Source organism: Pempheris klunzingeri, chromosome 23 (assembly GCF_042242105.1).
Source record: "Pempheris klunzingeri isolate RE-2024b chromosome 23, fPemKlu1.hap1, whole genome shotgun sequence".
In the NCBI taxonomy this organism is placed as follows: Eukaryota; Metazoa; Chordata; class Actinopteri; order Acropomatiformes; family Pempheridae; genus Pempheris; species Pempheris klunzingeri.
In genome coordinates this window covers 14,965,509-14,978,915 of record NC_092034.1, presented here as the reverse complement: position 1 = coordinate 14,978,915, position 13,407 = coordinate 14,965,509, and the positions used below count along the sequence as shown (strand labels likewise).

Genomic DNA, 13,407 nt, shown 5'->3' with positions numbered 1-13,407 from the left:
TATTTGTCACATATGTATGGATCGTGCCTCGGTTGACTGCGTGAAGATTGCATGGCAATGTAAACTGGTGAGCAGGTGGAGTAAGGAACATGGGGAAAAAGCTTCATTTGTCAACACAGATGACTGTGGTCTGCCTCTTCGTCCATTTATCATGCTACAGTAGCAGTGATGTGGATCGCACAAAATCCATCATGCTGTTTTTGTGAACGTTATACCCTACATATGCCCTGTAGATGAGTAAACAGTAGCAAAGTGCAAACCGACGTCCAACCTGGTCACCATAGAAGGGCTAAGACTCAGCAGAATGTCTGTAAGCAGCTAATTTTCATCTGTGTATTAATCAAACAGGCATGTGGGTTCAGCTAATTGCTCTGGGAAGACATCCAACGAGCAAGCCTTTTTTACTGGAGTTGGCCCAGCACTTTGCAGAGGAGATGAACAGCTTGATGGCTGCTGCCCGAGTCTTAGTTCGGTGGGAAGGATCCACATGTCCAAAATGCTCAGGATAATGGTCAGAGTTGGTCGACTCTTTGTCTTGTAAGTGACTTCTCGCGCAGCCCTAATGAGCCTGTGCCACTGCCAAGGAGCCTCTTTAACTTTACAGATCTCCTGGAAAATGTCAGATTCTCTGCTGCTGTGGATACATTTGCTAAACTGCCCCCGTCCCGTCTCACATCATAGCATATGCTGAAATAATGTCAGCACATTCCCCTTTTTTAGGCGCTATATAAAAACACAGTTTCCTACCCTCATTATAGTCAAACTGGCGACTTCTCCCTCCCTTACTTGCACCAACTCTCCCTCAGCCTTTTGCTACGTCAGCTACAGATATAAGGATACTTATTCAGCATATCATTCTGAAGTCTGGCTCTGTGTAAGTACAAGCTCTGACTCAGCAAAGAGGGAGTGGAAGAGAAAAACAGATGTAATAAAAGAATTAGAGAGACAGAGAGTTGGGGGAAATGAGGGAACAACTTTCAATTGTGCGTGCCAAATTGAGATTTCGAAAAGGTGCTGCAGACTTATTTAATCATGTCCCGTGTTTGGCGGCTCCTGGTTCCCCCGGATGAAGTATAAACTCACAGCTTACTAGTGTGAGATCACCTTTGCTATTCTTTGTCTTGCACCAGAAAATTATTAATCATCACGAAGTTCCTTTGCACTCAGCAGAGAAAAGCGGGCGTGGTTACAAATGACTGAAGGCTGTTGCAGATTCTTGCATCTAATTGTCCTGAAAACCACCGGATGAACCTAAGAAATTGTGGTACACCCAAATCCTAGCAGCAGCAGCAGCAGCAGCAGCAAATGAATGAATGATGAACTTCCTTCTCCTCCTATATTGTGCAGGAATAATACGATGGCACCAATCCCTCAATCACTTATGAGAGGGTCCTCCCTTGTGGCCGTACTTCCCTATAAGGGAGGGAACACGTGAGACAGTGCTGTTCAGTCACAATAATGATCCAGAGAATCGTCTTGGTTTTTGACTTCTCTGAACGTTCTCAGTCTGACACACTTGTTTTGTTTCGTTTTGTATTCTTCTTTCACATCTCATAAACACGTCAGAAAAGGAATGATCTTCTCCCTCTTCAGGTCTCGATTCGCACAGCTCTTGTGCATGTCAGCTTAAGGAAACAAAAGCCCCTTTTTTTTTTTTGTTTTTCTGAAGCCATTTGCAGTTTTGGCTGCTTGTGTATTTCCCTCCAACTGACCCCCCCTCCCAGGAGAAAGAGCGGCATGCTGAACAGCAGCCGAAATGAATCAAAGTGAATCAGCTAGTGTTTTTTTTTTTTTTTTTCTTCCTCTTCCATCTCTGATCAAATTCCCTGCCAATTCTGACACAAAAGAGACACAAAAGAGGATTCGCTCGATGAATATATTCTGTCTTGCAAACTGACAGGCAGACAGATTGTTGCTGAAAAGGGGAAAAAGGGCGACTGATTGAGAGTAGAAAGCATTAAGCTGCTGCAAAATGTGTGTGTATTTATGTTGTCACAATAACTGATATTTCAATACTGTGATACTTAAATATTGGAAGATTTATTTTATATGGAACCATATACGTGGCTTGGATTAGTAAAAAGCTAAAGAGGAGGGATCTTTATGGGGGAATCATAGCAACCAAACCATATACGTCTACGTTTGTATGATGCACTCTGTCCTCTCTTTCCTATCTTCGCCCTCTCTGTCCACACCTGGCTCCAACTTTATCGCTGCCCTCCCTTCAAATCCAACCAAAAACGGTCTTTCCAGTAGATTTACCAAAGCAATACAGCAGCTGTACAGTAAACGAATCCTATTTGCACCTTATCGGCCCCCGTGATGGCACATGAAAGATTCAGCTGTGAGCATCCATGGGATGGTCTCCACAACAGGTTTGCACAGACCTCAGGGGCCCATCATGCATCGGTTATCGCCAGTCTGACAACAGGATTTCATCTCTTAGGGAAAAAGGGGAGGAAGACAGGACTTCTATTGCTGCTCAGTGAGCTAAGACCTCAGTCACTGATATCAGTGGTGAAGCTACTCAACCCATAAAGAAGAATAAAAAAAACTGAAGAGGGTGACTGGCTAAATGGGAGGGATGAGAGGACATTTTCATTTTTGTTCCGTTATAATGAGTATTTTCTTGGTTCTGGAAATTCTATGAAAAAAAATCCATTGGAACCACCAACTCAATTCTTGAAATTTGGGATGAGAAGCAAAATTGCCAAAAGTAAGTCCAATGAGGGAAGTGTCAGGAGACCAGTTTCAAACAAATTCCCAGTTTAGTTGGTAAACTGTCCTTCATCACTGTTTCATACATCAAATGATTCAACTTTGACTCCTAATGAACCCTAAAGTGTAGACTCACATGTTTATGACTTCAAAGCTTTCATGTGAGGAGTTTAATAAGGAGCTGTATGATAGCAGGGTTGGTTAGGTGAGAGTGCACAGACCTTATAGCACCCATCATATTTGACTGTTGGCCTTTTCTAAGCCCTTCTGTTTAATCCAACAACCAGTCAGATATTCAGTCACACTTTCAAAGTCATAACTACAACTTGGATGTTAACTTGAACAGTATAAAAAGTTGAAAACAATTAATTATAATAACTTCCATATGACAATGGCAATACTAATACCAACATTTTGGGTCCGTTTTACTTGCAAATAAAATGATTTTGATAATTTGGCTAAACTGTTGACTGGTTTACATCCTGTCTGATTGCTCGTGTTTCTTTGTTGTAGTGATCTCCAGCCATGTTCCCAGACTGCAGCAACCACTTCAATCAGTACATTATCTTAATGGATAGAAGTGATGGAAAATGTACCAACATATTTTGTCATTTGTTCTCTTCTTTCCAGTCTTCCTCTGCGCCTCTGCAGTCATCCGTCTCATCAACCCTCTGCAGCCTCTTGTCTCCTCTCCAAGCAATGGAAATTAATTGGCAGCAGACCAAGTGCTCAAGTTACGGTAAGTGGACTAAATATACTTGGCCTGTGGACTCTGCACATCGACCACTGACACACCCACGCAGTGCAAGCAACAGCACTTGTTGAAGACAGACTTTATCAACTGAGCAACCTCCATGACCTAAAGGTGTAACTGAGTCTGAGCTCAGTAAATGAAAAAGCATCATGACACAGTGGCTGCCATGTTCCTGGCCTCACCATTTGCCTCTTTTTCTCCCTCAGAAGGATGTTGTGTAGAACTTAACTCGATGCTGAACACTGGCGGGGGCATTTGTTAAGAGCTCTTTTATCCCTCAAAAGGAGCTACATTTAAAAAAAAAAAAAAAGCGTTCTTCTTATCTTTGCTCTGCGCTGGTCGCTTTTTAAGATCTTCACTCTCAGTTCTGACCAAATTTGTGCTGACGGCTCCACACATTCATTCTTAATAGTGTTCATTTTCAGTACAACAAAAGCACTGAATAATGAAGTAGCTTTTTCCTGGGCTGCCAACAGCAGAATGGCTGATGGACTTGCAAAGTTAAGAGTGGTGACTGAGAAAGGATGCATTCATCGTTGCTGCCTTGAGTACACCACTGAAGGCTTAGAAAACATAGATGTGTGCACTGCATGGATGAGCACATGTAAACGTCTCTCTCTTTTTTTTTTTTTTATTTTGTGCCTTTTTCGGCCTCCAGACATTCTCTTGAAGTCCACCTTTGTTTCTCTCTGGCTCTGTTGCTTTTAGCTCCCTTAGTCTAAAATTCCATTTCTCTTTCTACCTGTCACTCTCTTCCGCTCTGCTTTCATTCTATCCTTTGTGCTTGACTATGTTCAAAGTAGAAACGTCCTCTCCAAGGTAGTCAACAAGTACACTGAGATAAGAGCAGGAGACGACTCGGTAACACTGTTTGGGTTTTAAGCTGACCACCGTTCTAAGACGGGGGTTGAAACAGTTCAAAGCAGCTTTTTGGAGTCTGTGTTGGTTTTCCTCACAGTAACACAACACTCATAATGTTTGGGCAGTAAGATATAGATTGCTTCTTTCTCCAGGAAAGAGGGCCAAAAGTTATATAGGGTGCTTATTTGGTGGTCGATTGATCTATGAAAGGGGGGCACGGTGGCTGTACAATCAATAGAAGACATAAGCTTTATTAAAACAGCACAGACGGTCAATAGACAACTTTCATGGAAAGGGCGAGGATGAATTATGGATATGGTGATGAATCAAAGCGGGAAGAAGACACAAGGGTCAGCCAAAGTCCAAAAAGTATTACATGAAATGCTAACAGCGTCTTGCATCAATGAGCAGTAGACAATTGATATGCGCATCCAGAGGCTGAGGGAATGCGTTGAATATGAAAATCGTACGTTTGCCTACAAACAGTCCGAAACTATCTGACACACAAATTTGTGTTTAGGGATGACGTATCCACCCTGAAATCCATGCATGTGTCAGCATTATGAGTTAATCACGGAAGAGAATAGTTTTAATGAGACCAGAATATCCGAATATTGCAGACACCTGTGCGTTCAAACAGAAAATGAGTGTATTAGTCACAGAGAATTGTTAATAGCAGCGGCAGCAGCAGCAGCAATGGTATGTGTAGATGAATCAGAATGCAAATGAAGGCATAATTTCCAATGAATAATGTTAGATGAATTTAGACTTGTGTTAAATAAATGGGCTGTCCTGTCTGTGCTGGCCCGGAACTTATTGCAGCGAGTGAGGGGACGCTCGACTAAAGTGCATCCAGAGGGAGCTGAGGGCAGGATGTGCAGCAGTGACATTTGGAAAGGACCTCACAGTGGTCCTCTCCTCGGGGCAAGTCACGGAAGACAAAGAGGACTGGATAAATGTACTCTTCTTCTTTTTTCCTCTCCAGCTTCTTAGATGCTCTTAATTTCTTTCTGCCTTCCCTCCTCCCTCCATCTTCCTCCCAGTTCCATTCTGCTGCTCTCCCTTCATCTTGCTGAGTATTGGACTGTCTGGATCTATTTTTTTCCTGTAGGTTTCAACCTGATTCATGCAGTCATATTGTGAATCCTTACATGTCAGGATCATTGAGTTAAATCCTAATCTCCAAGATTAAAAACCTACACAACAAACGTGAAATGCTTGCACAATGAATCTCAAGTAAAATGACACCAGCGGTGAAGATGACACAATCAGCGTGATGCATCACATGGCTGATAACATAATTTGTGTGGAATGTTGTAAAAAAAACAAAAAAACAAAACGCATGAATCATATTAGACTGCTGGTAGACAGGGGTTTATTGTGCTGTGCACTCATACACTACTCAAAGTCAACTAAGATTCTGGTCGATGACTGAACCAATTGTGTATACACTACAAGTACGTAAACAGTACAGAGGTAGACGAGTGGAAGAAAGGAGATGCCAGACAATGGCAGGAAAGAATGGAAACAGGGTAGTTTTGCCTTCCCTGGTGATTATTAAAGGCAGGACTGTAGCTATACAGACAGGCTGCTCTCTTGGACCCTAATAGCTTATTGATCCAGAAAGCCCATCCGCCACTTTGCTCTTACAGGATACATAGCCAGTGTGAGCTACAAATACAGTGACCTACAGGCAGTAAAGATAGTTGAGGCCACCTTGTTAACAAAATGATTATGTTATTTATGGACTTATTTATTTACTGTTTCAGTATTGCAAATGTGTTTCAAGTGGAAAAGGGCAAAGCAAAGACACATTTGCAAAAGGCTATCCCAAAAGCTTTTTAACCTGTATTTACTACAATTTTGTGGAAAGTGGAACAATGAGTGAAGGCTTGAAAAACATTTTCAATATGTGTAAATGTGACTGTTTAAATTTAAGCCACCGAACTATGAGCCTGGTCCTTATTGCTCCTGATTCAAAGTCTCCATATAACAGTTTTGGGGCCGGTTGGTGTTTTGATCACCAGCTGTTGTCCACATGTCGAAGTGTCCTTTAGCAAAACATTAAACCTGAAATTGCCTCCGATGTGCAAAAGCACCTGCAGACTGAGACTAGCCTTAGTGAGTCCACAAACTGGAAGTATTGCATCACACTAAAGTGTTGAAAACCAAACTAATGTCCTTGTAGCTACAGTACACTGCAGATCAACTGTTGAAATCCACATTCAACCGAAGAAGTTAATTGATGAAGCTCTTTATTTGCTGTCAAAAGGCAAACAGCTGTTGAGACATCACTGGTTGGGGTGTGGCCAGACGTGCAACAACCTGAACACGGAATGTGCTTGGAATACTTCGGTCCAGTGCGATGAAGCTGGACTTTTCAGAGTGTTGCGGTGCAGTTGACAAAATAAATGACCCTCTAAAAGGCGATTTACATTTAGATCTGACAAATTGACAAAGCCGCGCGGTGAAGTGAAGCTCACTGCACGCTCCAGCAGAAGCGAGTCGCTTCTTGTGACTTGAATCTAAAAATCAAAACGAATAATCAGACGGGTACCAGCAAAGGCACTGATTTAAAATGGCCAACCAGAGTTGTGAGACTGATGTGCTCGGAGTTAAGCCTCTCAGGTAGCATTTAAACCCATGCTGTGTACTGCTCTCTACCAGTATCACCAGTCAAATGAATGGATCTTAGTTGTAAATGCTTAGATATAAAAAGAGTCTACCAATCCTTGTGAAGAAGGTGGGATTTATAGGAAGCGCTATCTCCTAATCCCCCCGCCCATCCAAAGTTAGCCACCCATGATGAAACCTCTAAGGTACAATCTGCCCCCCTCCTTCAGCTGATGCCCTGCCACCCCTCCACCCACAGGGACAATTAATTAGTGATGCGAAAGGGAAGGATTAATCGATATGCTGTCAGGCTCCCGCCAGCTGAGGAGAGAGACCCTGCCAAACCCACCAGGACCCGATCTCATTACTGACGGAGGCCCACGCTCCCCTTTGCGAGGCAGCTGCATTCATCAAAGCAATGCCTCCCTTTCTCCCTCAATTGTTCTCCACGATTCATCCCTCTGTCCCTCCCTGCATGTTTGGCTTTTACCCCCCTGACAAGATGAAGGAGAGTAGGTTGGAGAAGTGACATCCATTAAAGAAAGGAAACGTGGGGGAGAGGTGGGAGCTATGAATAATGAAATAACAAAATCACAGTATGTGGGGGAGAATGTTTAGGGCTGCCCTCGTAAATGCATGTATGCATGCATTACTGCGTGTACCGGGGCTAATCATACACGTCTCATAAGGAAACGTGGAGGTGTCCTTGCAAATGTGTCTCTGAGCAACTCTGGCAGCTAGCTGGAACCTGAGAGCAGTTTGTGACTCTGTATGCTGCTGACAGCTAGTTAGGAGTGAAGGCGTACTGTGGTTGCATGCATGCACACGTATTCCTCTGTGTGTATGTATGTGTGTGTGTGTTACCGGGGGTGGAGAGTAGAGGATAAAAGCCTCTGCCTCTATCTGACAGTTTTATCCGCATCACCATCTGCCTTTATCTGACGCCAGCATCTCCCAGCTCCCCACTGCACCCTCAAAGCTCTCCATGCACCGTGTTCTCCTCGCCACTCATCTTATCCCCGGCTCCCATCGAATGTCAGATCACATTTTTCAACCCATAATTAAACAGTTATTGGCCTAAACCTTGACAGATAACCTGTAGCTGTCAGAAAATGAAAATTAAAAAATGCAGGGTGATGTTATGTCCTGAAAAAAAAGAGGAGTGCTGCTCTCATTAGCCCAGCAGTGAAAGGAAAAGGGAGCATGGTCAAGCTAATGCAGTCAGATGCTGCACTCCACATTTTGACCATGGGGATGCTGATCACAAAAAGCCTGTGTGAGGAAACATGAGCACAGGGTTGTGCTGCCTCTCTCTGCTCCTTTCTCAATCAGCATTTGTCACATGCTGGGAGAGGGGTAAGGGTAGGGTCAACAGGAGAAAATATAGCCATGTCCCTTTTGTTTAGTCTCGCCTCCTCTCTCTCTCTGCCCCTACTCAAAGTAGACAGTTGTGGCGAGGGATGGCTCCCTAACGGGTAATCAGAGGCAACCCTTATTTAATGCTATGAGCTGGGACTGGACAGCCAGTGATGGAGGTACTTGGGGAGGCTCGCTGTGCTCGGTGCACCGGCCCATAACTGCAGATGAGACACTTCCCACAGAGCAGTTAGCGCGACAACTTGCCAGCTGTAAATGTAATGACTGTCGAATGTGAGTGGTGGCTGTGAGAACAGCAATAAATACAAACAGACACCTCTAAAAATCTATTAAAAAAGATTGTGCAAGTCCTAGTTTGAGAGATGCATCTAAACTGCGACAACTTTATACAGCCATCTGTCAGACCATTTGGAAAGTTTATGGGTTGCTCATGAAGAGAATGGCTCTGATATTTACTCCTTTCTTCATTAGTGACTCGTCTATGTGCATAACAAATAACCCCAATTTTCTGCTCAGTTTTTTGTGCCTTTATCACCTTAAGTGAAAGCAGCTACATATAAGCTTCCACATTCAGTCTTAAGCACGGAATATGATTTCTGCGTCGATGAAAGAACTAGCATGGTAATTTCTGTTAATACTTGATAAATCTTAATCCTCAACCAATACTTAAATATTAAAAGTTCCAGTTTTGTGAGACCCAGGCTATTTCTTCCACATTGTCGACAGTAAACACTTTTGGACAAAAGGGAAGCAAAATGCAAGATGGTCTCCCAAACTTTGCTTACCTCTCTGGGTGGAGGGGGCTGCCTGCAGTGCTGTCACCTGAGCCAGGTAGCAGGGACAGTAAAGCATGAAACTGGAGAAAGACAAGATGTTCTAGCCAGACTGAAACGAAAGGCTGCACTTCTTTCAAGCCCAGTTTTCAAATTGCCAATGTTTGGGCGCAAGGGGAAAAATAGAGAACTCAGACAGTGTAGTCAGAGCAAAACAAATGAATGGTACACTTTTGCTTGCACTGAGACATGACTGTTGAAAAAATCACCATACTAGGACACACAATAGCAGCTTTCGCAGCTGCCTATTAAGGCTAAGGCAGTTTTATATACTTATAACACTTAACCGGCCAGTTTTCCGCCTGAAAAATGATACCCCCTGATCGTTCACATGCTCTGGAAGTTCTTGAATGGTATCACTGCTGCAGCATTACGCACTCAATCAACTGCACTTGATCAGCAGGTTTGAGTCTCCACACCCAGACCCAACTTGGCTAACCTCAAAACAGCATTTCATTTAAAAATGACAAACATGTATTGTATGTTTTCTCATGAAGTAGGTCAGAAGGAATGTGTCAGATCAATCGAGAATTTAAACTGATATGATTGGCATTCTTATTTTTGATAACGATGGAAATCAGCTTGAACTGGTGACGTAGCAGAAAAGTCCAGCAGAAGATCTGCTATTGGCTTCAATAATCTTTTTTTTAAAACATTAAAACCAGTTTCTTTTTCTGACGGGGTTCCAAGGTCTTGCAAGGACATCTACCTTTTTCCAGCAGCCACAGATGGGAGATTTAGCTCTCTCCCTGCTTCCATATCTGTCTGTACCCTTTATTCCCTGAATCTCACACCCCAGGCCCTGATAGTGGAAATGTCATGAAGATTGGTAAAAATGATGTCCTGCCCTCCCAAATGACCATTTTTACTTCTGTAGAGCTAACATCCTGTGAAAGACATCGTGGGGACTGGGGGACATCTTGTCTACTAAATCGAAGAAAACAGAAATCTTCACCGAAGTAATAAACTGTATTTGATGTGACTGGTGAAACCAAAGGTTACTTTCAATGTTCTGGAGACTAAAATTGTTGACAAATGAACCATTTTAGAAGTATATTGCTGTTTTGATTCCAATACTGATTCCACCTACACAAAGTTCATTAAAACTTTAACATTTGTTTGAACATGGAGACTTATTGTTAACCTTGGGGACAAAAACCTATGGTGGATATGCAAAATGTAAGGTCCACTAACTAAGGTCTTCCTGGAGCTTTAACATGCATCCAGCTGCATTCAGATACATTCACTGGGAGACAGTGGTGGCCTGGAAGATGATCAAGACCATTCACATCTGACACCAGAGACCAAACTTGAATAAAGGATGGGGTTATCCCCTCCCCAGTGTATCACCTGACCAAGTTCCTGTACTTGGGTCACACCGACAACTGAGCAAGTTCCAGTTGCTGAAGAATGATGATTAAAAGACCTGGGAATAGCGAAGTTCAGTTTACCTTTGTTGCTCTGAACATGCAAAGTCAAGGAGGTCTTTCTTAGGAAAAAGTCTCTGTCAAACAGTAAATGCAGCAGCAACTACAGTAGTTAGTTTGTCATGAAAAGAAGACTAGTTTAGCAGAAATTGTCCACGATGGCTGGATAGATCAATGTGACAAACTGTGCAAACACAGTGGCTGCCACAAAACCAGTTGCTCATTCAATGCCAATGCATACCTTGGGGGATACAACTTGAGCTATGAGCTACCGACGTGCTCCTCTGACCACAATGAGTTAAAGGCGATTGGACATACTGATTCTTTTTAGAAATATTTCGCCATTCATCCAAGAGGCTTAATTAGTTCTACTGACTCTTGGGGAGTTCGGTGGTATTTAACTTCCCCGGGTGATTAGATGCAGAAGAACTCCCCACAAGTCAGTAGAACTGATGAAGTCTCCTAGATGAGCCTCACATTTTCTTCAAAACCAGTAAGCAAATCCAGCAGTTGGTTGGTTTACTACTGCTTAATTTCCTTACCTGGGTGACAGAGAATATTATTATAGACATATGAGCGATACTGCACTGCAAATGCAATATGCACAGTCATGTTTGGCCTGCTCAGCGATGATTCATTTTTATGGCATTTTCCAAATAATGAATCTCTGAGCTTTTTCATCTAAAACTTGCAAAATGTCAACTACAAAGTTTTCAGGACTTTCAGAGACTCCCACAGTAAACAATTAGGAAAGTGCAAGACACAATGTCTTGTCCTCACAAGATGTCTTGTCACAGTCAAGAGATTCACTGGGAGCAACTTGTCCCATAACCTCTGTCAGGTAAATGGACAGAAATGGAGGGGTGGGTGTCATGAAAGAGATAGTGAACCGGTAAAGGAGGAAGGGTATGTAAAAAAATAGGTGGTTTGTTAGAAATGAGGAGTAATGCTCTATCACCTCCTTGTAGCATGTTATTATTACCTGGGTTAGTTAGTCAGTGATGTGTCATATCCTGTAATGACAGGAAATGGTTGTGATCTTAGTCTGTGGGCCACTGACTCAACCATACAGGCTATTGGGGCCATTAGCTTAACATTAACAAGAATCACTTGCTTCATGAGTAATGGTGGATACCTGCTGTCAAAATGCAGAAACCCAGGAAAATGTTAAAACAATACATTTTATTTTTGCATGTCCACTTTGAAATATGTCAGTCAGTGTTCGGAGTCTTTGGAAGCCCATTAGAGTCTGTGGAACAAGCAAACCTGGAATGAAAAGTGAAATGCTATTTGAACCGCTAGCCAGAGCTAACGAATAAAGCCCCTGGTATTGAACCTCAAGGCCACAATCACTGTTCGAACGTGGAGCTATTTTGTAGTTTGATTGGGTCCGTGAGGCCCCCATCAGGTGGAATGATATGGGACCACGGGTCCTGGGTTCTCAGGTCTAATTTGGCTGTACTTCTCCCTCAAAGAGAGACGGCATAATTAACAGGACCCAAACACCCACCATGGGCTGAACAGAGTCATTTAGGGGAGCGACTCGGGAGGAACGGCAGCAAATGAAATGTAATTGCAATGGGAGCAGAGGAGCAGGGCTGGTGTGTCGGAGTCACTGATGTGTGTGTGAGAGGGAGAGACAGAGAGAATGAACGGGCCAGACATGAGGGAATGAGGGAGTAAATGAAAGACACAGAAGTTAGATGGAGAATATGCAGAGTTGAGAGAAGAGCAAGCAAAACAATCACTGATGAGTGATAGCGAGCGACGGGCAGAGGTAAACAGAGAGGAGCCATTCCTTCAGGTTAGAACAATACAAACTAATGCACCTAAAACTCCACACAAAGTTTCATCAGAATTAAAGGATTAGTTCACTCAAGTTACATAAAATAGACATCATTTTGGCAACTTCTTGTGGCAACTAGCCATGCAGACAGTTTCAAGATATCTCCCTTGCAACATCCCAATACGATGGACGCAAATTACATTTAAAATTCATTCAACAGCAGCAGCTCATTCCAGAAACAGTCTCTCGTCACTCAGGAGAATCCACAGAACACACTGTCAACAGTTCTATTGGGAACTATTTCTTTTGGTTGAAAGTTCAGTCACAGTGAGGTCTGTGGCTTATGTTCAGTAATTCATACAGTGTTTCTGCAGTGGAATTCTTTTTTATTTCCTTTCTCAATCCTGTGAGCGCTGAAAGGAGATCCCATCCATTTTGGTTGCATGTGAATGGCTGCACAAATCTCAGCGATCTATGAGGAAATATGTGTTTGTAATTTGGAGGAACCAAAATTGGCTCTCGTTATTCTGTGATTATCTCTCCCAAAAACTATTTGCAACAGAGATATTAGTTAAAATGACAGTAATTGACCCTTTAAAGTTCAAAGTTGCTGCGGTTGAGCTCCCCTACATCAACATTTCAACCAATCCATTACGTTTACAAGTGTGATCATTCATCCTTACAGTCATTATCATTATTTTTCACCGATGTTAAAAGCACTCAAAGTGGCCTTGGCCTGTGTGGTCTTTCCATCAGCCACCCCCCCCCACTCTTTCACCTATTCCTCTCTCTTTCCCATCATCCCCTCCCTCAGTCCCTCTCAGTTTATGGAGCACTGCACTGGATGAGAAGTGACCTGGGGGTCAACTGTGTTCCTGTCGCTTCCAGGCACGGGCTACCGCAACAAATTGGGGTCATCAGGATGTTGGAGTGGTGTGATCACACACACATTCTTGTGCAGGTGGTTGAGTGTAGATAAGTGTTGATATCACTGATATTGTCTTATTACCTATCGACTTTAAGAGACTGTAAAGGAAC

At 43.0% G+C, this 13,407-nt stretch overlaps 1 protein-coding gene across 1 annotated transcript in view; it reads right to left on the bottom strand.

Moving 5' to 3' along the window:
• The window catches only part of nrxn2b (neurexin 2b), a 520,316-nt gene that overhangs the window by 79,918 nt on the left and 426,991 nt on the right, over positions 1-13,407 (bottom strand). The window lies entirely within an intron of this gene.